Source organism: Humulus lupulus, chromosome X (genome assembly GCF_963169125.1).
Source record: "Humulus lupulus chromosome X, drHumLupu1.1, whole genome shotgun sequence".
NCBI lineage: Eukaryota > Viridiplantae > Streptophyta > Magnoliopsida > Rosales > Cannabaceae > Humulus > Humulus lupulus.
In genome coordinates, this window is record NC_084802.1 from 30,635,262 (window position 1) to 30,662,245 (window position 26,984).

The 26,984-nt window shown below is 36.7% G+C and overlaps 1 pseudogene; it reads left to right on the forward strand.

Moving 5' to 3' along the window:
- Positions 1-16,733: 16,733 nt before the first annotated feature.
- Positions 16,734-17,432, forward strand: LOC133805672 (cyclin-P3-1-like; annotated as a pseudogene).
- Positions 17,433-26,984: the final 9,552 nt, after the last annotated feature.

The window sequence follows — 26,984 nt, forward strand, 5'->3', positions numbered from 1 at the left end:
CTCTAACCAAGTATTAAACGTACGATAGTGTTCATCTTGGATCCATTTTTGGTTCTTTGACTTAGATGGATATTTTTTCCGAAGCCAAACAAAATGATTCCTTCATAAATGTATACAAAATTAGTATGAATCAATACAAATATCACAACAATGTTTTATGATATCATACTGCCTAAGATAACATACTCGATGTAAGGTTGAATCTCATCAATGTTTTGCAATACAAGACAGTGTGCTTCATGTCTTTCATTTTGAGTTATTGAGCATATAACACCACCTTTTCCACCATAACCACCATTACTTTTATTTAATGTAGATTTATCACCCACGCTTGTCACACCATGCAAGTATTCTGAACAAAATTCAATGGCTTCTTCTACAATATAGCATTCAACAATACATCCTTCGGGTCTACTTCTATTTCTAACATAACTCTTAAGAATCTTCATGTATTGCTCAAAGGGATACATACATCATAAATAAACAGATCCGCAAAGTTTAATCTCTCCAACCAAATGGACTCTAAGATGCACCATTATGTCAAAAAAGAAGGTGGGAAGAATCGCTCTAAGTAACACAAGATTATAGCAAACTAACTTCAGTCTTATCCTTGCCAACGCTCTTTCCACGACCCTTCTTCTTCTTAATTGGACAAACAATAGGTTTTCCTACCTTAAACTGAATTACAGATACTTTATTAAGTACTTCATTCCCAGTCAAAGGAACTGGAGCCAAACCAAACTCTTGTTCACCATTGAATGCATTTTTCCAAGTTCTAAAATAATGTCTCCGGGGCAAGAATTTTCTATGTCCCATATAGCACACCTTGTGGGAATGTTTCAAATATTGAGAGAAAGTCTTCTCCTCATAAATAGGACAAGCTTTGCATCCTTTTACACTGTAACCAGATAAATTTCCATAAGTGGGAAAGTCGTTGATTGTCCATAACAACACCGCTCGAAGGGTAAATTCTTCTTTTCAGTATGCGTCATAAGCCCTAACTCCTTCATTCCATAAAGTTTTCAAGTCATCAATTAGGGGAGCTAAGTAGACATCAATATCGTTACCAGGTTGTTTAGGTCCAGATATCAGTAAGGTCAGTAAGGTAAACTTCCTTTTCATACAAAGCCATGGTGGTAAATTATATATGACTAGCATAACAGGACAACAAATATACTTACCACTAAGAGAAGTATGAGGATTAATTCCATCCGTAGAAAGAGCTAGACGAATATTTCTAGGTTCATTGGAAAATGAAGGCCATTCAAAATCTACTGTCTTCCACGCTGGTGAGTCAACAGGATGTCTAAGTCTACCATCCTTTATTCTCTCATTTGCATGCCAAGTCAAATTCTTAGCATGATCAATATTTCGATAAAATCGAATCAAACGAGGAACTGGTGGAATATACCACAAAACTTTTGCTGGTACTCCTTCCTTAACTTCCTCTAAATTCCTTTTCTTTTGCCATCTGGACACACCACAAGTAGGACACGAATTCGCATCTACAAGGCTATTCCGATATAATACGCAATCATTAGGACAAGCATGTATTTTTTCATATTGCAAGCCTAATGAGCACATCGTTTTCTTAGCCTCGTAAAATGATATTGGCACCTCGTTTTCTTCAGGCAGTAATTCTTTCAAAAAAACTAACAATTCCGTGAAACTCTTATCACTCCATCCATTTTTGGCTTTGATATTGTACAATCTAAGAAGGGCTGACAACTTTGTAAATTAGTGCAACCAGAGTAAATCGACTTTTCAGCGTCATTAAGAAGATTTTCAAACTCAACGGGATCTACTTCTGATTCATAATATGCATCGTCAATCATTTCATCTAAATTATCCTCACGATCCAATTGCCTATAATTCCAAACTTCATTCATCATAGGAGGGTCCGGAGTAACATGAAGCTCTTCACCATGCCAATACCATATTTTATAACTTTTGTCTATCCCGTGGAATTATAAGTGCTCTTTTATCATTGTGGCAGTCATCTTTTTCATATTTCCACACTTACTACAAGGACAACAAATAGAGTTTGGATCTTTGGCATGATCCAAACTAAATTTAAGAAACTCATCGACCCTTTTATATATTCTACTGACAACCTATCAGCTGACATCCATTCTTTTTCCATATTGTGCCAATTTGTTTTTAATAAAAAATTAAAATTAAGAAAATAAAATAAAATAAAATAAACATAGAAAACAAAACAAAACTAAGTACAAGAAAATCTATAGAAAATCGGACAGCATAGCCCCTAATCTACTAGCCTAGCCATCTGTCACAATCAACACCAACATGTCAAACAAATCAAACAACAAATAGATTTCCATCCATTTATCACCACAGCACACAAAATTCTCAGAACCTACTTCACTAAGACATGCAAGTTCTCAATCATCCGTTATAACCGCAGCACACAATTCCCATAACCTACTTCACTACGGATGAATATCTAAGATATTCAAACTCCACTAAAGTAGTACAATTATCATTCAAAATTGTAAAATATTGAAATTTTTAAAAAATAAATCAAATGCAACATACCTCTTGCAATTAGCTACCAATCCAATGCTTTAAGACCAATCAAAATATTAACCAATTCATTTTAATCAACATTATAAAAAAAAAAGAAAAAAGGTTAGATTGTAACGCCATGGATAGCCAAGACCGTTACATTGTGTGTTTATAAAGGTGCAAGACTTGCTAATCAAGTCATTTAATTCAAAACGTGTTACTGGAACTATAGTTGAACTAGGGTTAACAGATTTTGGTCTCAAAAGCTGCATTTCTTATAAATAAACATTTTCTTTTTTTTTTACATGGGATCCCAAAAGTAATAAGTTAAGGACTGTTTACAAAAGATTCAAGATTTAAATACAGAGATTAGCCACTCTAAGGCAAAACAGACAGTTAAGCATTTCTCGTCCTGTTCCACTCCTCGGCCGTGGCGGCCGAACAACTGACTATGTACATTCAGCCCCGCAGGTCTCCATCTCAGGGTGGGTCCAACTTTCCTTTGCCTTTACCTGCACCACGTAGCACCCGTGAGCCAAGGCCCAGCAAGAAAACACAATACAGAGCATAGCCATTCAACAGACAATCAGATAACTCATACCGCATAAGCATGTACTCAACAGTCTAAGCACTCATGTTAATCAAGTATTCAACATACCAAGTATATCATTTCATATCAATAATCAAACCACATATGATAACTAGGGCTGGCGCCCTTAGGCCGCACCCTCTATTTATCCCACTGACTCCGGCCCGCTTAAATTGAGCTCAGTGAATATTAAGCTGTCCTCAACTACCAGTGGTCGAGCCGCGCCCTGTGCGCAAGTATTATTTACGGCACCCTTAGGCCGTTTATCACATGTCCCATGGCATAATACCATCTATGACATCATACAGATATAGGGAGCTCTTAGTCCCATCACAAACACATAACCGGGTGCAGTTTTCTTACCTTTAGATTCACTAACTTTGTTCAATTTGATCCTCAGGCACGATCCCGTCCGAGCCCTAGCGTACACCTGGTCACAGCCATAGATCAGAATCATCACCAAACCTCAAGTCCAAAACGTAGCCTCGGGACCAATCCCGAGCCCTCGGGAAGCCCTAATTCCACCAAACGGGGTGGTGGAATCAAACCCCGAACCCCCGGGCAAAAACCCTTGAAAATAACTCAAAAACCCCTTTCTGGAAACAGGGTAGCGCTAAAACACTCTAAGGAGAGCGCTACAACGCTACAAACAGAGCCTAAAACGCCCCAGACCACTTAGCCTAGCGCTACAGTGCCCAATGACTAGCGCTGTAGCGCTAGTCACAACACAACAGACCCTGCATTTTCCTCCTTCGATTTTCCCCGATCCAAACCTTACCAAAACTCTTCCGAACTTCAACCAAACATAAAAACAACCCTACCAACATCTTCCACTCATCCCAAACATCCCAACCACACATAACTCAATCACATGCACTCCAAATCACAAAATTCACCATGGGTGAACCTAAAGCTCAAGATCTCAGCAAAACCACAGAAATCACAAAGCTTAAAGCTAAAGTTTATTACCTTTGATGGATGAGCTTAGCCTAGGTTGTCTCCCAATCTTGCTTAGCCTTCTCCTCCTCAAATCTTCAGCCTCAACTCCCTAGAATTCCCATAGAACTTTGCTTAGAAAAACCAGCTCAACACCAACACTAGGAACTAAATATTAACCTCAAAACCTTACCTCAAATGATGAGCAACCTCAGCTAGTTTCCCCAACTTGATCAAGACCCCAAGTATACAATCTCAGCCTTAAGCTCCTTTGGATTCTAGCCTCAAATATTCAGAAGAAAATGATGAAGAAGTCCCAAACCGTTCTTGAAAATTACCCTGTTTTTCTTTCCCTTTTCCTTCTCTTCTTTCTTTCCTTCAGACTTCTAAGACCTTCTACATATTCCACTAAAGCATAAAGCCTGATAACACTTATCCTTTATAAGCCAAATGACCACAATACCCTCCCATTATCTCTAAGCCTTTAAATCAACCTAGGGGCATTTTGGTCATTACACCCAATTCCTGCTAATTCCTCGAGTGTCTCTAATATTTACCGCTTACTTCCCAACACCTAACCAATCACCAATTATATTCTCCAATATCGAAATAGACTCCAATATATTCTCTAAATTCCCATAAATACCCCCAGGCTTGCCCCGAGCTGGGTATAAATCCCCGCCGTAACTTTTTTGCTAAACCGCTCACTAGGATCGCCTCGAATCACAGATTACAAATATATCCACATAATAATGTGGTCTCAACAATTTATCACATATATATACAGTTATGCCCTCAACGGGCCAAAATTACGATTATGCCCTTCTAACCTAATCAGGGCCTACATGCATACTAATACACATAGTCATGCATCTCAGATATTCAAATAATCATATAACATGCTTTTAATCATTAAATCACATATAATCCAATTATGCCCTCCCGGCACACTAATCAAGGCCCTTAAGCTTTATTAGCAAATTTGGGTCGTTACAACTATCCCTTCCTAATGAGAATTTTGTCCTCGAAATTTACCTGAATAACTCGGGATACTGATCCCGCATCGCTGTCTCAAGCTCCCAGGCTGCCTCCTCGACCCTACTATTCCTCCACAATACTTTAACAAGAGGAATCGTCTTATTTTGTAATACTTTATCTTTCCGATCCAAGATTTGGACCGGTTGTTCCTCATAGGCTAGATCTGTCTGTAACTCCAAATCCTCATACCTTAACACATGAGTCGCATCTGAGACATACTTCCAGAGCATAGAAACATGGAATACGTCATGGACTCCTGACAATGATGGTGGCAAGGCTAACCTGTAAGCCACCTGACCGATACATTCCAGGATCTCAAAAGGTCCAATGAACCTAGGGCTTAGCTTGCCCTTCTTTCCAAATCTCCTTACCCATCGCAATGGTGAAACTCGGAGAAACACGTGGTCCCCAACCTGAAACTCCACGTCCCTACGCTTGGGATCTGCGTAGCTTTTCTGTCTGCTCTGAGAGGCGAGCATCCTAGCTCGGATCTTCTTTGTAGCTTCACTTGTCCTTTGAACCATATCTGGCCCCAAATACTTTCTCTCACCCATCTCATCCCAATGAATGGGTGATCTACACTTCCTCCCATATAATATCTTGTAGGGAGCCACTCCAATCGTTAATTAGTAACTATTGTTATATGAAAATTCAATCAACGAGAGATACTTACTCCATGATCCCTCAAAGTCAATCACACACGCTCTGAGCATATCCTCCAACACTTGAATCGTCCTCTCAGACTGTCCATCAGTCTGAGGATGAAAGGCTGTGCTGAACTTAAAATGAGTCCCCATAGCCTTCTGCAAACCACTCCAAAACTTGGAGGTAAATATAGGATCCCAATCTGACACTATAGACTTAGGAACCCCATGGAGACGTACGATCTCCCTCACATACAACTCAACATACTGATCCACAGTATATGTCGACTTCACTGGAAGAAAATGGGCTGAATTGGTGTATCTATCCACTATCACCCACACCGAGTCATGAAGCCCTATAGTTCTGGGTAAACCTCCCACAAAATCCATCGTAATATCCTCCCACTTCCACTCGGGAATACCCAAAGGCTGAAGCAACCCTGCCGGTCGCTGATGCTCAGCTTTCACCTACTGACAGGTTAAACACCTGGCTACGTACTTCACCACATCCTTCTTCATCCCGGGCCACCAATATAACGTCCGTAGATCCTGGTACATCTTCGTGGTACCCGGATGAAGTGAGTACGGCATCGTATGAGACTCATCCAGTATCTCTCATCTAATCCCCTCATCATTCGGAACACAAATCTGCCCCTGATGCCGCAAAAAACCACCCTCAGATATAGAATAGTCCTTAGCTACTCCCGCTAAGACATTCTCTCTAACCTCCTGTAACCGAGTGTCTGTCAATTGCCCTTCTCTAATCCGCTCTAGTAGGGTCGACTGTAGAATAATATTGGCCAACCGCCCTACCACCAATTCTATCCCCGCTCTGACCATCTCATCAGCTAACTCTTTTGAGATCTGGGTGGAACTGTATAACTGACCTGGGACTCTCCGGCTCAATGCATCCGCCACTACGTTAGCTTTCCCCGGATGGTAAAGAATATCGCAATCATAGTCTTTTACCAACTCTAGCCAACGTCTCTGTCTCATGTTTAGGTCCTTCTACGTAAAGAAATACTTCAGACTCTTATGGTCAGTGTATATCTCGCACTTCTCCCCATACAAATAATGTCGTCAAATCTTCAGTGCAAATACCACCGCTGCTAGCTCCAAATCATGGGCAGGATACCGTTGCTCATACTCCTTCAGCTGTCGTGATGCATAATCTATGACCTTCTCATTCTGCATCAACACACATCCTAAACCCAACCTCGATGCATCGCAGTAAACAACAAACTTCCCTTCCCCCGAGGGAAGACTTAACATTGGCGCAGTAATAAGTCGTCGCTTCAGCTCTTGAAAACTGTCCTCACACTTGTCTGACCAGATAAACTTCAAATTCTTTCATGTCAATTCCGTCATCAGTGCCGCTATCTTCGAGAAGCCCTCCACAAACCATCTATAATAACCCGCTAGACCAAGAAAACTCCGCACCTTCGAGGCGTTCCTTGGCCTCGGCCAATCCCTAACTGCCTCTACCTTAGATGGATCCACCTTAATCCCATCTGCACCCACGATATGTCCAAGGAATGTCACTTCTGGAAACCAAAATTCACATTTCTTAAACTTGGTGTACAACTAATGCTCCCTCAACCTCTGAAGAACCTGTCGAAGATGAAGCTTGTGCTCTGCCTCTAACTGGAGTACACTAAAATGTCGTCGATGAAGACAATAATGAACTGATTCATAAAGTCTTTGAACACCTTGTTCATTAGGTCCATAAAGGCTGCTGGGGCATTGGTCAAACCAAACGACATGACCAGAAACTCATAGTGCCCGTACCTCGTTCGGAAGGCCGTCTTCGGTATGTCCTCGTCCTTGATCCTCAGCTGGTGATAACCAGATCAAAGATCAATCTTTGAGAACACCGTCTTACCCTGCAGATGATCGAACAAGTCATCAATCCTTGGTAGGGGGTACTTATTCTTAATAGTCAACTTGTTCAACTCCCTGTAGTCTATGCACATTCTCAAGGTCCCATCCTTCTTCTTCACAAATAAAACCGGAGCACCCCATGGTGAGTAACTAGGCTTGATATACCCCAAATCCAGAAGCTCATGCAACTCTATCTTCAATTCTTTCAGTTCCGCCGGTGCCATCCTATATGGTGCCCTCGACACTGGCTCTGTCCCTGGCGTCAACTCAATGACAAATTGAATCTCTCTACGCGGCGACAACCCCGGCAAGTCCTCAGGAAACACATCCAAGAACTCGCAAACCAATCTGATCTCCTCCAGCCCTACTGGAAAAACCCTGGTGGTATCCACCACACTAGCCAGAAAACCTATACACCCTCCTTGTAATAGATCTCTGGCTCTTAGTACCGATATCCTTGGTACGCGGGGTCCATTCACCGCTCCCACAAAAACAAAGGGATCCTTGCCCTTTGGCTCAAAGGTCACTATCTTCTTTCTGCAGTCAATAGTAGCTCCATATCTAACCAGCCAATCCATACCCAAAATCATATCAAAGTCCTCCATACTCAACTCAATCAAGTCTACTGACAACTCTCTACCATCAACTATCATTGGCAGTGCTCTAATCCGCCTCCTAGATACTACCAGTTCCCCTGTAGGAAAAATAGTCCCAAACCCTGAAGTACAATACTCACTAGGTCTACACAATCTATCAATCACCTTACTAGAAACAAACGAATGTGTAGCACCAGAGTCAATCAATACAGTAAAAGGAGAGCCATCACTAAAAAGCTGACCTGTCACTACCGAGGGGATAGCCTCGGCCTCTGCCTGTGTCAGGGTGAACACTCGAGCTGGAGTCAAGCTGTCCACCTTCCCCGCATCTCCCTTCTTCACTGTCGGGTAATCTTTCTTGAGGTGTCCCACCACCCTGTACACATAACAGGCCTTAGCTTGACATTCGCCCGGATGACGTCTTCTGCACCTCGTGCACTTAGGATAAGTCCTCCATGTATCACTGCCTCCCTGACGGCCACCCTGAGTACCCCGACCTCTCCTATCAAGACCAGGAGCGGTCGAAGCATCAGGGGTTTTCCTCTTTAAATCACTGGGGCCTCTGCCCCTACCAGAACCAGAATATGGAGGCATCGCCCTGAGGCCCTCCTGTCTTGCTGCACTCTCTCTCCATATCTTATTTTCCGTTTCCTCAGCGGTAAGAGCCTTCTCCACAGCCTAAGCATAAGTTGTCCCTCTAGGAACTGTTGTAATCCTCACATCTTGGGCTATCATTGCATTAAGCCCTCTAATAAATCTGTCCTGCCTAGCTGCATCAGTATGCACAAGGTCGGGTGCGAATTTCGCAAGCCTGTCAAACTTTAGGGCATTCTGTAACAGTCATGCTGCCCTGAACCAGCCCCACAAACTCATTTACCTTCGCTGACCTGATGGCAACATTATAATACTTCTGATTGAATAGGTCCTTGAATCCTTCCCAAGTCAAAGTAGTAACATCTTTGGTCTGTGATGCCACCTCCCACCAGATTCGGGCATCCTCTCTCAGCATATATGTGGCACAGGCCACTATATCATGTCCCTCTACCCTCATAAAGTTCAGAATGGTAGTAATCATGGTCATTCACTGTTCAACCTTCAGTGGATCAAGTCCTCCCTCAAAGATCGGGGGCTGCAATTTCCTGAACCACTCATACAACGACTCCCATCTATTCCCAACCTTCACTAGCTGTACAACAGGTACCACTGCAGGTGGCACAATAGGGGCAACACTCCCCGATGGAGCCTGCTACCGCAGAATCTGGATCTGTTCATCTTGGCTCTGTAGCCGAGCTTGCATGTCTGCCATAAGCTGCTGCCAGTTCTCAGGGACTGGCGGAGGGGTCTGGCCCTGATCATCATCTCTAGTCTCAGACCTGCTAGCTAGTCGCGTAGATTTTCTTGGACGCATAATTATCCAATTCAATCTGCAATCAATGACTCGGCAATCAGACTATGATGACATGGTAATAATCTTTCCATGATCCACCATTAGAACCCCAAACATTCACAAGCAATCGAGATATAACAATTTATCCAAATATTCATCCATATATTCATTCACATGCATAGCAATGCTAATAAGCATGCCTCAATATCATCATACAATAGTCAAGGGCCAGGCCCTATCAGTATCTCATGCTCCCTATTAATCAAGCAGATATCAACAATCATATCTCATTCAAATCATTAAAGCACGCAAAGTCATGTATACACAATTACCCAACCCTGAATCGAGCTTGTCTTTCGCGGCGAATGTACATGTCCAGCCAGTCTTCAGGAACCCTTAAACCTAGGACGCTCTGATACCAAGTTGAAATGTCCTGGATAGCCAAGACCGTTACACTGTGTGTTTATAAAGGTGCAAGACTTGCTAATCAAGTCATTTAATTCAAAATGTGTTACTGGAACTATAGTTGAACTAGGGTTAAAAGATTTTGGTCTCAAAAGCTGCATTTCTTATCAATAAACATTTTCTTTTTTTACATGGGATCCCAAAAGTAATAAGTTAAGGACTGTTTACAAAAGATTCAACATTTAAATACAGAGATTAGCCACTCTAAGGCAAAATAGATAGTTAAGCATTTCTCGTCCTGTTCCATTCCTCGGCCGTGGCAGCCGAACAACTAACTATGTACATTCAGCCCCGGAGCTCTCCATCTCAGGGTGGGTCCAACTTGCCTTTGCCTTTACCTGCAGCATATAGCACTCGTGAGACAAGGCCCAGCAAGAAAACACAATACAGAGCATAGTCATTCAACAGACAATCAGATAACTCATATCGCATAAGCATGTACTCAACAGTCTAAGCACTCATGTTAATCAAGTATTCAACATACCAAGTATATCATTTTATATCAATAATCAAACCACATATGATAACTAGGGTTGACGCCTTTAGGCTGCACCCTCTATTTATCCCACTGACTCCGGCCCGCTTAAACCGAGCTCAGTGAATATTAAGCTGTCCTCAACTACCAGTGGTCGAGCTGTGCCCTGTTCGCAAATATTATTTACGGCACCCTTAGGCTGTTTATCACATGTCCCATGGCATAATACCATCTATGACATCATATAGATATAGGGAGCTCTTAGTCCCATCACAAACACATAACCGGGTGTAGTTTTCTTACCTTTAGATTCGCTAACTTTGTTCAATTTGATCCTCAAGCACGATCCCGTCCAAGCCCTAGCGTACACCTGGTCACAGCCATAGATCAGAATCATCACGAAACCTCAAGTCCAAAACCTAGCCTTGGGAAGCCCTAATTTCACCAAACGGGGTGGTGGAATCAAACCCCGAACCCCTGGGCAAAAACCCTTGAAAATAACTCAAAAACCCCTTTCTGGAAATAGGGTAGCGCTACAACGCTCTAAGGAGAGTGCTACTTAGCTTAGCGCTACAGCGCCCAATGACTAGCGCTATAGCGTTAATCACAACACAACAAACCCTGCATTTTCCTCCTTCGATTTTCCTCGAGCCAAACCTTACCAAAACTCTTCCAAACATAAAAACAAGCCTACCAACATCCTCCACTCATCCCAAACATCCCAACCACACATAACTCAATCACATGCACTCCAAATCACAAAATTCACCATGGGTGAACCTAAAGCTTAAGATCTCAGCAAAACCACAGAAATCACAAAACTTAAAGCTAAAGTTTCTTACCTTTGATGGATGAGCTTAGCCTAGGTTGTCTCCCACTCTTGCTTAGTCTTCTCCTCCTCAAATCTTCAGCCTCAACTCCCTCGAATTCCCACAGAACTTTGCTTAGGAAAACCAGCTCAACACCAACACCATGAACTGAATATTAACCTCAAAATCTTACCTCAAATGATGAGCAACCTCAGCTAGTTTCCCCAACTTGATCAAGACCCCAAGTATACAATCTCAGCCTTAAGCTCCTTTGGATTCTAGCCTCAAATATTTAGAAGAAAATGATGAAGAAGTCCCAAACCGTTCTTAAAAATTACCATGTTTTTCTTTCCCTTTTCCTTCTCTTCTTTCTTTCCTTCAGACTTCTAAGACCTTCTACATATTCCACTAAAGCATAAAGCCTGATAACACTTATCCTTTATAAGACAAATGACCACAATACCCTCCCATTATCTCTAAGCCTTTAAATCAACCTAGGGGCATTTTGGTCATTACACCCAATTCCCGCTAATTCCTCGAGTGTCTCTAATATTTACCGCTTACTTCTCGACACCTAACCAATCACCAATTATATTCTCCAATATCAAAATAGACTCCAATATATTCTCTAAATTCCCATAAATACCCCCAGGCTTGCCCCGAGCCGGGTATAAATCCCCGCCGTAACTTTTTTGCTAAACCGCTCACTAGGATCGCCTCGAATCACAGATTACAAATATATCCACATAATAATGTGGTCTCAACAATTTATCACATATATATACAGTTATGCCCTCAACGGGCCAAAATTACGATTATGCCCTTCTAACCTAATCAGGGCCTATATGCATACTAATATACATAGTCATGCATTTCAGATATTCAAATAATCATATAACATGCTTTTAATCATTAAATCACATATAATCCAATTATGCCCTCCCGGCACACTAATCAAGGCCCTTAAGCTTTATTAGCAAATTTGGGTCGTTACACAGATGTTGACATGCTCTTTTAAAAAGGTTAAAATCAACACAACAAATATATGCATACATACTTGTATATTCTTTTACAAGTCACACTTGTATCAACAACTATTATTTTTCTAATGAACACTTTAAGAGCTTTTTTTATTTAGACATATTTTCTGTGTGTGTGTGTGTGTCTAATTATATTATATATTCAAGGCATGCAAAAAGTTGCTCGTATGTTAATAATAATGGTTTGTGTTTATATGCATTGTTTTCAACAATACTAGAAAGGTGAATAAATGTAAACCACAAGTTACATTAGCTTCATCATTATTCCACTTAAACTAAACAAAGCAAACACTTAAGGAAATTTCCTTGATGTGATCAAATATAGATCCTTGATCTCTCTTCTCTTGGTATATATACTAATAATGAATGATCTCATAATATTACCTAATCAAATCCAAATCCAATTTTTTTTATTATGTTTTTACCATGCAATGCATGAAATCATCCAAATTTTGTGATAAATTGGATCCAAATCACAATGAGTGATTTTGATTTTAAGATCCAATCAATCGCATATATACCAACTAGAATGTGATTACCAAATTTAATGTAATAGTAAAATCATAAAATAATTATAAATTTTTAATAGGACAAAGATATAAAATTTTGGTATCATATAATTTCACTCACATATATACTTAGTATCTTATTATCAAATTTTGTGCAAAAATTAAAACAATAATTAATATATAAGTATGCAAACATATGTAATTAATCCATAAAAAATAATATATACTAAACCGTATATTAATATAGGAAACCAAACCGTAGCTTTCTAAAATAATAAACCAAATAGTATCCAAGCACTCACACTAGTCACACCACTTCCTCTTTTGGGAGAGAAAAGATGAGGATTTTGATTTAAATTCTAGAAAGACCTATCCTGCACTTATAATCTCGAAAGCACAAATCTGTGATCACATAGTTACTCTAAATTGACTCTTTTGAGGCTCGAATTAAGCAAATTTTGTGATTAGTAGCAAAATTTAAATTCAACTTAATTATTAATTAGACGGTCAAATGTTAAATATCCAGATCACAAATTTATCATTGTGGCAGTCATCATTTTCATATTTCCACACAAAACAAAGTACAAAAAAATCTACAGAAAATCGGACAGCATATCCCCTAATTTACTAGCCTAGCCATCTGTCACAATCAACACCAACATGTCAAACAAATCAAACAGCACACAGGTTTTCATCCATATATCACCGCAACACACAAAATTATCAGAACCTACTTCACTAAGACATGCAAGTTCTCAATCTTCCGTTATCACCGCATCACACAGAATTCCCAGAACCTACTTGACTACGGATGAATATTTAAGATATTCAAACTCCACTAAAGTAATACAATTATCATTCAAAATTGTAAAATATTGAATTCTTTTAAAACTATATCAAATACAACATACCTCTTGCAATTAGCTACCAATTCAATATTAAGAATTTTTCAGCGTAAGTATATAATAAAGTATATAATAATGGTCAACCACAAACAATTAAACCACGAATCAATAGACCAATCTCTCTCATTTAAAGTGTTTAAAATTTTGGAAGCTCTTTTAAGTTACCTAAAGTATCAATAAAATAACAAATAATTTTTTTTCCAAACACCCACCCTGTAGAGTCCAAGAACTTTACTTAGCCAGTTAGATAGTAGTAGTAGCAGTTATAGCTAGTAGTAGTTATAGTATGTTTATTACTGTGGATTTTGTTCAAGCCGGGACTTAGTTGGACACTCATAGCAACACTTGTAGATTTTATAAGTTTAACCTATAGTTTAAGAATATTAATTATAACCTAAGGTTTGATTAATATGACTGATTATGAAGTTGATATTTATTATACTATAAGGTTTAGATAGACCCAATAAGATAATGACATTTGTCATGTGCATGATTATTAAGAATTAAAGTATTTTTGAGGAATAGTTTATTAAGAGTAATATTTGAAAATCCCAGAGTCTGCCAGCAACTTTGAAATCGTTATAGGACTCATTCAAAGCTATTTACTCAATTCAAATTAGGCTTAAAAAGTGCAATTACGTGTATAATATTTCAGCGTATGCCGATATATCGCAACTCTAAGGGGCGATATATCGCCACTCGAGGGATACGAAAACACGTGAACTTCGCACGAACACTTCGACGAGCCTTGGGAATAAGAGCCCAGGCGATATATCGCCTACCAGGGGAGATATATCGGCTCTAGGGCATCATTTTTGAATAATTTTGAAACCGAGCTCATTTTAATCCTTAACCTCTTGATAAGCCCAGAATCTTTTTGACCGAGTCTTAAGCCTCTGCTGAACGAATATTCAAATGTTTTTCAATTAAAAGTCATTATTTTTATTCAAGCTAAAAGAAGATCTTTTCATTCTTGAACTCTATAAATAGGACCTAGTACCCAGCCATTTCTTTCATTCTTCAAGTTGAGTTCAGAGCCTTCAAGCTGCTAGGTTTACTTTAGAGTGTTATACACTTGGGTTGAGGTTATAAGCTTTATCTTTATAAGATTATTAAACACTTGGGAAGTAAGGATAATAGTGTGTATTCCGATATCGAGGTGTAATTCGGTTATAGTGCATTCAAGGTATTCCTATTTCTAGTTCCTTTCTGTATTGTTTCATTAGTTTTTATAGTTTTTCTCTACTCAATTCCTAACTCGCTGTTTTCATTCGTGGTTAGGCATCTAAGTTCTTTGAACTTGAGATTCTTGTTGGTAAGTACCTTCTCGGTGGTTTAGTTCATTCCTTTTCATCTCTTTCTTTTCGAATACTCACCTTTCTCATTAATGGTTTTTAGGAGTGTTCTAAAATCCCGTCCTTGTTATCACATCCCGATATTTGGTAAGGAAAATAGGATAGTATTATATGCTTATATGATTATGCTATAGTATGTTTTTATATGTTATATGTTTTGGGGCTTATAGTTGCTTAAATAGCAAACCCCAACACTTTTATGTTTTTGGGGCTTATAGTTGCTTAGCTAGCAAACCTCATTGTAGTATGAGGCTTATAGTTGCTTAGTTAGTAAACCCCAATAGTTACCCTGTACATGGGTTATAATTATGATATATGTTTATAACTTATGTTTATGTTTATGATTCATGCTTGTAGTAGATTTTCCTTGCTGGGCATTAGGCTCATTCCTTTGTTTTATATGTGCAAGAAAATAGTATGGCGGCGGGAAGATTCTTGGCAGCTTGGGATTGTGTATTGAGGGAGAATGGAGTCGGTGGGTTGCGCGAACGATTCGAGGACGAAGTTGTTTAAGTCTTTTAATTATGATTTTTATGTATTTCCGCACTTGATTTTGTAACCAATTCATTTAAGATTTAAGTCATCTTTTACTTTATTTTCAAACAATGGGATCCCATGTCATGTTCTGAATTTTATGTTAACCTTTGTTTTACAGTTTCAATAAAGTTATGACTATTTCATATGTATGTTTTCTTAAGATTAGTATTTATGTATAGTAGTTATTAATGGTCCAAAGTATAGAATATGTTGGGTCATTACACACCCACCCGTGTACTTAGAGCGTCCACTATCTTTGATTGGGTCTGAAAAATTTGTTTGGTCGAAGTTAGCTCATTTTGAAGATTAGCAATGTTCTATGCAACAGCATAAAAATCTTAGAAACTTCACAAGAATAATAGAATTTCTTTAATTTACAACAACTCATAAACAAAGTCATGTTTCTATAAATGCATAGTGATTATAAAAACAAAATACATACAATAAATATGATCAAGTAAATTCACGTTTTATATATGAGTTCTTGAAATCTATTCTGTCATGCAATGGCAAGTAATTAGCAACTTCATACTTGAATACAAGACCTCAGAGTTACAACTCAATAAAGATGAACGCATCAAGAAAGCCTTTAAGACTCTCCATATGAACTAGAATTCAATGAATGAATCAGAAAAAGAACACAAAATTTGTCCCAACAACACAAGATAAATTGCTGCCAGTACTGATGTGAGTAAGTAGAGTGAACAAACACAGTCTTAGGCTCTTAAGCCCCATAAAATATAGATGACAAAGTGACAGTACATTTTCTGTGGTCAACTTTTTGATTTGGCTAAGTGGGACGACATTGTGGAGTAGTATTATTTTGCATGCGAACAAAGACTTTATTTGTCTTCATCCTTTCCCACACAACCAAAACATTTTCTAACTGAAGATATATATAATCAATTTAAAAAATCATAATAATATAGGGGTCATTCTGAAATGCCTAAATGTGCACCCGAGTCTTGCTTACATTAGATGTTGTGTTATGTACTTTGACTGACATTTCGTATGTCAATGCTTAATTTTGCAGATCTAATAATGGGAACTCTGGCAGTTGAGACCGAGAGCAATGTAGGTTCAGATGTTGTTACCTTTCTTTGGGGCTTAATGGAATAGGCAAAGGAGTTATGAAACTACCCCGGGTCTTATCACTTCTCTCCTCACTCCTTGAGAAATCCGTACAAATAAATGAGTTGCAATTGGAGGCAACAAAGGCTAAAGGTGTTCTTACCATATTTCACGGTCTAAGAGCACCTAGTTTATTAAGCATTCGCCAGTACGTTGATCGCATCTTCAAGTACTCCGGATGCAGCCCCTCTTGCTTTGTTGTTGCAAACATCTATTTGGACAGATTTCTCAAGAACACAGAGATTCACTTAACATCTCTCAACGTTCACAGGCTGCTAATCACCAATGTAATGCTAGCAGCAAAATTTATGGATGATGCGTAAGTTCCAAAATGAAAAATTTTAAGTACTAAATCTTGAATAGTTCCTTTTGGTTCTCAGCCTTTAATCTTGAAGTTTCATCATCATTATATTTATTTTTTTTTAATATTTTTGACTTGGTTCTTGCAGATTCTTTAACAATGCATACTATGCTAAAGTGGGAGGAGTAAGCACATCTGAATTAAACAGATTGGAAATGCGGTTTTTGTTCACTATTGATTTCAGACTTCAAGTAAATGTAGAGACATTTGGGAAATATTGTTCCAAAATATATTACATATTACAATAATTATAATAATAATAATATATACTTTAATAGCTCCAAACATGTCACTATGATCAATCCTCAACATAAATTTCCAACTCAACATTCGAGGACAATCATAAACATACACAGATATAATAATAATAATAATAACAATAATAATAAAAAGGTACAGGGTTATTCTCGAACCTACTATGGGCTTAAGAGCACAAGGCCAACTAATCTATAGGCGATTGGCGATTGTTCCAAAATAATTGATGATATTGTTATTGATGTGGTCAGTCCATCGATCGATCAAGCTCAATTTCTTTTCTTTACAATATACTACATATATATTTATATAAGCAAAGAAATAAAAAATAAAATAAAAACAATACTTGGAAACCACCTGCTGAAACCGTGAGAAACCAGCATCCCCACGCCGAGAAGCACGTCGTCGCCGTGAGTGCTGGAGCCGAGAACCAACGCCCCTGTCACCATTCCTATCAACGACGCCAAGAACCCAGCTGCCGTCGAGCGCCGCCGAGAGTGCTGGGACCGAGAACCCAGCTATCGTCGAGCACCGTTCACCACCGTCACTACCGTCGAGCGCCGTTCACCTCTACCAGCCCTAAATGGTGTGATTTTGAATAAATCCCCAAATGTGTAGTGTTGATGAGTTTTCTCTATTGTTTAACCCTATAGTTTCGAAAAATATGATAGTTTTTTTAAGTGTTTTACATAACAATTTTAAGGACTTGCTTTGGGAGTCCTTATTACTCTTTTAGGATTTGCAAGCGAGTCCTAAAAGAGTATTAATGACTCCCAAAGCAAGTCCTTAAAATTATTAAGTAACACAATTATTTTTTAGCCCAGATGTGTTTAGGACTCGCATATTCTTTTAGAACACTCATAGTGAGTCCTAAAAGACTATTAAGGACTCCCAAAGCAAGTCCTTAAAATTATTAAGTCAAACACTTATTTTTTAGCCCAGATTTTTTTAGGACTCGCATATTCTTTTAGGACACTCATTGTGAGTCATAAATTGTGTTTTTTCAGGACTCTCAATAAGTGTCCTAAAAACTCTATAAATATCTTTAAGGACTTGCATTTAGGTGCGTATCCTAAAAAAGTGTCCCGTAAAGGGTATTTTGTAGCAGTGTGTGTTAATGCAAAAATGATTAAGAAACCATTTCCTAGTGTAGAAAGATCATCTAATTTAGTAGATTTAATCCATAGTGATCTTTGTGAATTAAGTGGTGTTTTAACTAGAGGGGGTAAATGATTAACATTGTTTCCAATGAGTAAGATATTATCTACATAAAGAACCAGGAATACCACTATTTGATTTGCCTTCAGTTGGTAAACACAAGGCTCATCAATATTTTGTTCAAAGTCATAGGTTTTGATTATTTCATCAAACCTAAGATTCTAGGAACGAGAAGCTTGCTTAAGTCCATAAATGGACTTATTCAACTTGCAAACTTTTCCTTCTTGTCCAGCTACTTTAAAACTTTCTGGCTGATCCATATAAATGACTTCGTCAAGCTTCCCATTAAGAAAAGTTGTCTTGACATCCATTTGGCAGATCTCATAGTCAAGAGTGGCTGCTATGGATAGGAGGATGCGAATGGACTTGAGCATGGCTATCGAACTAAAAGTTTCCTCATAGCCCATGCCTTCTGTTTGGATATAACTCTTTGCCACTAATCGAGCTTTATAAGTCTAGATATTTCCATCAACACCTTGTTTCTTCTTGTAGATCCACTTGCACCCAATGACCCTAAAGTCACTAGGTGCTTCTACAAGATCCCAGACAGAATTTGAGTACATGGACTCCATTTCTTGTTTCATGGCTTCGATCCATAGTTCCTTTTTAGGGTTAGCCATTGCCTGTTTGAAAGACAACGGATCATCATCACCAGTGTCACCAATAACCATATTGGTTCACCATCCAAACCATAACGAACTGGGTTCCTAGAAACCCTCCCACTACGACGAGGCTCTTTGACTGTTGCTCAGGAATAGTGGTACTTTCTTCATTTAAATCGACTTGCATCGGTTGGACATGAAGAGTGGGAATTTCATCATCAACTCGCGTTGATGACGATGGAACATTGGTTGGAGTTAATTCTTTAACCATCTCCTCTAAAACTACTTTGCTGCGTGGTTTGAAGTTTTGGACATAGACATTTTCCAGAAAAGTAGCATTCGTAGAAGTAAACACTTTCTTTTTCAAATGAATATAGAAAAGTCCACCCCGAGTACCTTTAGGATAGCCAACAAACATGCAAAATTCAATTTGCGGTTCTAGCTTTCCTTCATTTTCCTCAGGACGTGGGCGGGACACCCCCAGATTCTATAATGGCGTAAACTAGGTTCGCGACCATTCCAGCGTTCTAAAGGTGTTTTGGGGATTGATTTGGATGACACGACATTGAGAATTTCATTCGCGGTTTCAATTGCATGTCCCCATAACGAAGTTGGTAGAGTTGAGAAACTAAGCATGCATCTAACCATTTCCAATAAAGTTCTATTCCAGCGTTCCGCCACACCATTTTGTTGCGGAGTACCTGGGGCAGTAAGTTGTGATAAAATTACAAGTTCAGTTAAATGATATTGGAACCGCATATCCAAATATTCTCCACCCCTATCAGATCGCAAGATCTTTAACGTTTTACCTAATTGGTTTTGAGCCATCGCTAGGAATTCCTAAAATTTTGAAAATGTTTATGATTTCCTATGCATTGGGTAAAGACATGAGTATCTAGAGTAATCATCAATGAAAGTGATGAAATACTCAAAACCACCCCTTGCTTGTACATTCAAAGGTCCATAAACATCTGAATGCATAAGTCCAAGTGGTTCTTTGGCCCTATCACCCTTTGCAGAGAATGGACGTTTGGTCAGTTTGCCTTCTAGACAAGATTCACAAATAGGTAATTCACCTAAGGTGAGTTCCCTCAAAGCCCGTCCTTTGTAAGCCTTTGAATCCTATCATAGCCAATGTGACCTAGTCTCAAGTGCCATAAATACGTCATATTATTGTTATTGGTCTTTTGACATTTATTGGTCCTAGGTTTAGCTACTTTGAATAAATCATTGTTAAGAGCTCGGGGTTCGTTAGGTCGAAGAATATAATGCCCGTTTTCCAAACATGCAATACACAATTGTGATCCATTGAAGGAAATATATATATTAGAACTTGTGAAAGTCAAAACAAATTGTTCTAATTGCAACATGGAAACTGAAATTAAATTTCTACTAAAATCTGGAATAAAAAATACATCTTTTAAAATTAAGTATTTATTTCTGAACATCAGACGAGCTATTCCTCTAGCTTGAACCTTAACGAACGCTCCGTTCCCAACTCTAAGCTTTAATCCGCCTTCTTCCACTTCCTCCCACGATTCAAGAAGCTGTAAAGAGTTGTAAACATTGTTGGCAGATCCAGAATCAATAATCCAAACAGATTTATCATTCTCTAAAACATATGTTTCTAAGATAAATGAACTATAATCATTACCTTTGTTTGTTTTTTTGCTGCTAGAAAATTGGGGCAATCTCGTTTCCAATGCCCCTTCCCTTTGTAGTGAAAGCACTTATCTTTTCCTTTCTAGTTTTTCTTGTTCTTCCCCTTAGATGTTTGTACATTTGGTTGTGCACTCGTCTTTGTAGCCTTTGCAGGCTTGGGGTTTTTGATTTTTCCACCTTCCTTCTTGTTTCCAGCTTTTGAAGACGAAGCTTGGTTAGCTTCAGCCTTAGTTGGATCAACGAAAATAGTAGTAGTCTTATTTTCTCCTCCTTTACTAGGTCCACCCATGATAGGCTTAATAATCAGAAGCTCGTTCATGAGCTGTGTCAGACCATAGTTGAGTTGATCACAAACGTGCAGACACGGTGCCATTCAAGCATTCACGGTGTCATCACGTATGTGCGGAGACGGTGCTATCCAAGCATTTATGGTGCCATCACGAACATTGACGGTGCCATCACGAACGTGCAGACACGGTGATTGTTCTGGGGATTCCTCAATCATGACGAACTTGAAGTTGTCACCAATCAACTCTATGTTGATATTCTGTTTCCAATTAAGGAATTTTTCTCCAGTGAGTTTCTCCATCGAAAGTTGAGAAAGGATGGGAGTAGACACAGAAACTACTTAACTTAAAACTAAAAATTATCAATAAAATAGAAATCAATCACATTTTCTCAATGAAACTCCTATTCACACAAATTTCAAGAAATAACACAACATATACCAAAATATGTAAGTTATGAGAAAAAAATACCAAAATAATCATATCTCTATTTCTTAGGTTTTTAACTAATCTGTGATATCATTGTCCCAGTTGGTGAGAGTCAAAAATACCATTAGTTAAATAGAGTTGTAAACTCATTTAATAATGGACACCATTATTAACAACATACTATTCGATCAAAATAAGAAAACAAAATCTCTTATTTTATGAGCTAGACCCACGATTTCGATAATCATAAATTTAATCATAGTAGTCACCGTTGGGGTGAGTCTAGTAGAATTTTGACCTATAATTATCTATCTTTCAAAATCTAACCCTGTCAAAATAACTAATGAACACCTTTCGTAGGGGGACGAATCAAAGCGTCTCGAGGCCCCATTAAGCTATTGACCTTGTTAAACCAATAGTGGAGATCGAATATAATTATTAAAATAAGCTCATTATGAAATTAAAAAAAATAGTATTTTTATTATTTATTTTTAGAAAATTAATGACTATGGTTCTCCAAAAAATTGAAAAAATTAAATTTTTAAAACCAAAGTCCTATAATTTCCTATTAATTCTAAAGTGTCACATTGAAACAAATTCAATTAATTTAGAATTAATTTGTTGCTAATCAATATTTAGGTTTAACTAATATAATGAACATATACAATTAAGTCCAACTCAGGTAAATGAGCCTTAACAATTGGGATTGTATGGAGGAGGGCTGGGTCCAGTATGTCGTTCCCACTACTAAGGCCCCCATACTTCCATACAAGGTCCAAAAGATAGGAATTTAAACCTTTGTTTTATTAATTGATTAGGCCCACTATAGTCATGCAAAGCAAATGAGCCTTCACAAGAGGAATCACCCACAAGAGAGGGATTTAAACTTTACATTTTCTAATGGGCCCAAATAAAACCTATCATTTTATGAATATTTTATTTGGCAAAATCCATATATCTAACAAACATATGGGCCACTATATGCATCTAAGCCCAGTTGCAAAAATACCACATATAGTGCAAACAGACATGTTATAATTGGATGGGCCTAATCATGTTACTATATGAGCAAGTCTATGAATTTATGCAAAAATATCACAATTTATTTCATTTGCAAAAATACCACAATTAATTATCTAGAATTTATCAAAAAGTCGAATTAATTAAATTTTTACAAAAATAAGTCAATTTAAGTGAAATTGATCAACAATTAACAAAAGTTCATTTAAATTTCATTTATCAACAATCAACTTAGTTTTAGGTTAATTTGAAAAAAAAAAAAAAAAATTTAAATAGGATTTATCAACAACTAACCAAAGTTAATTTAAATCCCATTTATTAAAAGATATTTTATTAATTGGTTGAAAAAAATGATATTTTTCAAAATTTAACCAATTTTAAATTTTAAAATCAATATCTTAATTGTTTTTCAAAAAATATCTTGTGTTGTTACAACTATAAGCTAATATTTTAAATATTTAAAAAAAATTAATAGTTATAATAACCCTAAAATATCTTAAAACAGTTAAACAAATTAAAATATCCATAAAAATATCTAACTAACAAATTTCAAATTTCAAATAATTTAAATATTTAAAACTATAGAATAAACGAATATTTATATTTTCAAATAAAGATTTAATAAAGAATATCAAGTGATGAAAAGAAAATATATTAAATATCTAATATCTTAATTATAATATTTCAATATTTTAAAAGATTTAAAATTAAGTTGTAAGTCTATTTTAAATTTGAATTTGAATCTTTGTAGAAAATATCTAATTATTTAAATCTCAACTAACAAAATATCTTATTTTTTAAAAACAATTTTAATTGATTAAACAAATATGTATTTTTGGCTTTGATTATAAATAATCAATTTTCGCAATTTTTTATTTTCTTTAATTTAAAATTTTTTTTTGGATGAAGCGGATGCATGGCTGCTGGTTGCTGGACGCGCGCGCAGGAGGGGCAACGCCGAGGGTGTGTGTGCGTGTGCGCGCACGCAATGACAACAAGGCCAAAAAATTTCGGAAATTTTTTTGTGCGATTTTTCAAACCAAAATCATTTTCTAATTTATTTTTAACATGTTTTTACACAAAATAAAGCATATATAAAAATTAATGGCATAGAAAACACAACAAAATAACCTAAAAATTGCTAATAATCACATAAAATCAACATGCTTCATAAAAACATGAAAATCCATCCAATTATTCAAAGACAGCAAATAATTCAATTTTTAACATGTTCATGTATGAAAATAAAGATTACCAAATGCTCTAAGGCCAGTTGTTAGGAAAACTTATACATGATCATTATTTATTTTCATGTAGATCTAATATTAAACAAATTAATATTAGATAACCTAGAACATGTTTCTAAAATTGAATTCAAAGAGAAATAATGATAAGAATACTTACATTATATGCAGCGGAATAAATGAGTCATTCCTTCAGTTTCTCTAACCCTTGTATCATTTCTGTCGTAGAGTATTACCAAGAAACTGAACAGATCTCCTATTATCTTCACAGTCTTCCAAAGTATCCTTAGAATCACCTAGACTGGAGTATGAGATTCTCAACACATGAGATAGATACAGAGAGAAGAACAATAAGGCTTAGAAAATGACTTATATTTAGAGAGAATCTAAAACCTATCAGAAAACTAGTGTTTCAGAAATCTGAACTTCTTTTTTGACTTTTCTCTTAACATTCCTTTTATAGACTCAACTAGGTCATTTATTTAATTAAAAAAATCAATAAAATAATATCCAATTATCAGCCCTAAGTCGAAATTATCATGGGCTTTAGGCCCGTGAAATTTCCCATTTGATTATAAGCCAATTGGACTTAAAATCAAGGCCTGTATTATTTTCTATTGATTTAATTAATTAAATAATTATTTAAATCCTTTATCAAATTAATTATTTATAATTTAAACATTGATTTAAACTTATTTATTAATTTAGATACCAATTTATCTTAATTAATAAATCTGCCATAATTTCTCTTTTCTTCCAAAAAATACACAACTCTGTGAAATTATCCAAAATTGACCTGGTCAACTTTGATAATTATAATTGATAATTAAATCAATTAATTGAGGCTATCTAGATGATTTTATCCAAGGTATAGTGGGGACCATGGGCCTATGAAATCAAGCTCCAATAAGTTATCATAAATGTAACAAATAAATTTACTAACTTATTAATTCCTCGTGACTCCACTAAAGACTCAGAATTGCACTCTTGAATTCATAGAACGCTCTATAACAAATATAGATACGCTATTAATTATCCATTGTTACAACCATAATAGTCACTCAATCCTCTATAGACGGTCTACAATGAGATGGGACTAAAATACCGTTTTACCCCTCATTGTATTTTATCCTTAAAACACTTAGTTCCTTGTAAATGATATTTCAGTAAACTAATTTAATTACTGAAATGAGATCTCTATCATTTAACACCTTGAACCAAACTAAAAGGAAACCATCATTTCACTTCTTCATCAAAAGCTATAGATGTTCATATATATGATTAACACTCCCACTCAATTATACTACCGAGTTCCCAAAATGTAAGTGTGGGCTAGTCCGTAGGGTAAGCTGGTAACGAACAAGTCAAAGAACTAAAATAATTAGAATACTAACCACTCAGAATTGAGATTGAATTGACCTATGGTCAACTATATGATATGACTAGAATAGATAATAACGATATGTTTACTTATCCTATCAAATGTCAATATCGGTCCTGTCCGATATAACAAATACATTCGATCTTATTTACTTTGCTAATGTTCTGGAAAGAACATAACACTACAATGTGTAAGTAGATCATATCGTAGATTGGCAAGTCAGTGTAAATCCTGTGCACTGACTAATCTTAGGACTAACTTATTTTGAACATATAATCATATTTATATTCCACAGTGATTACGTCACTATAAATACGATTAACTATATGCTTGGGATTTAATAGAAGTTTATATTAAACAAATAATCATGAAAATAAAACATGTGAGCAAAGTGATTGACCAAGTCAAAAAATGATTTCTATTATTTTATTGATAATAAAATGAGATTACAAAGAAATGGGGTATTTGCGACATAAATACCACATATTTTCAGTTTTATAGACTTATATACCACATCTTTTTTTTTGACAGATTAAATACTAAATGTTATGATTTTGGCAATTCCGTCACTACCACTCCGTTAAATACTATTACGGCTGGTTAGGATGCTAGGTATCATGATTTTATTAGTCCATTTCACATTAATTTTTTTAAAAATAATTTCAACATTATTTAAAATAAAAATAATAATTACAACATTAAAAATATATATATTAAAAAAAACTAATTGATTTTTAAATATTAAAAAACTGATTTTCTCTTTCCTTCCTCTCTCTCTCTTCTCCTTTCTCCCTTCTTCTTCATTTTCTTCGAAATCTGTCTCAAAACCACCTCTCTACATTCTCTCTCTCTCTCATTCACCTACTCTTCTTCCCCGATTCTCTCTCTCTCCCTCTCGGACATGTGGTCACCGTCATCCCAAGTCCTCTTTGCGGGGCTTTGTTTCTCTTTTTTGGCCCTTTGCCACCGCTGCCATTGCCGCTGCTACTACACATTTGATCTTGGTGATCCTCTTGTGCCATTCTCGTTGTATTCTTCGTCCATATAACAATCTATTCAACTCATTAGAATGAACAAGGGAGGGCTCAACAGTAGTAACTTAAAAATCAAATCTTGGGTGCAAAAATCAGCAGATTTATATTGAAACTAACATAATAAAAGATAACCCACAAAATAAAAAAAATTTGAAAATCTCAGAAAACCCAGTACACAAAAATCCAAATTGACAATACACACATATATATGGCTAAAAAGGAAGAACCAGTACATCAAAATCTAACAAAAAAATCCAATAAATTATCAAAACCCAGAACTATTAATCACTAACAATAATCAAGCAAAGAGAATTCCGGGTCTTTAGTCACTCAACTTTTCTTAAGGTGGATTTTTTTTCCTTCACTTACAATATCATCTTGGGAAGAATTTATATATGATCTTCATAGCAAAAATGATATCTGAATTTCATTTATGAAACAGATCAATAAACTTAATCTAGCTCTATTTACAACATAAGTTCAACCGTTCCAAACTCCCCCACACCCGAAACTGAATAAAATAAATTCTATAATCCGACAAGCAATAACTCTACAATTTTAAACTGGTGGAAGAAATTCATCAAATTAATAAACTGAATATTTGAACATTCGGATCACAAATAAAAAAAATGCAAAATCTTTAGAGTATATGTGTAATATAGTCTGTC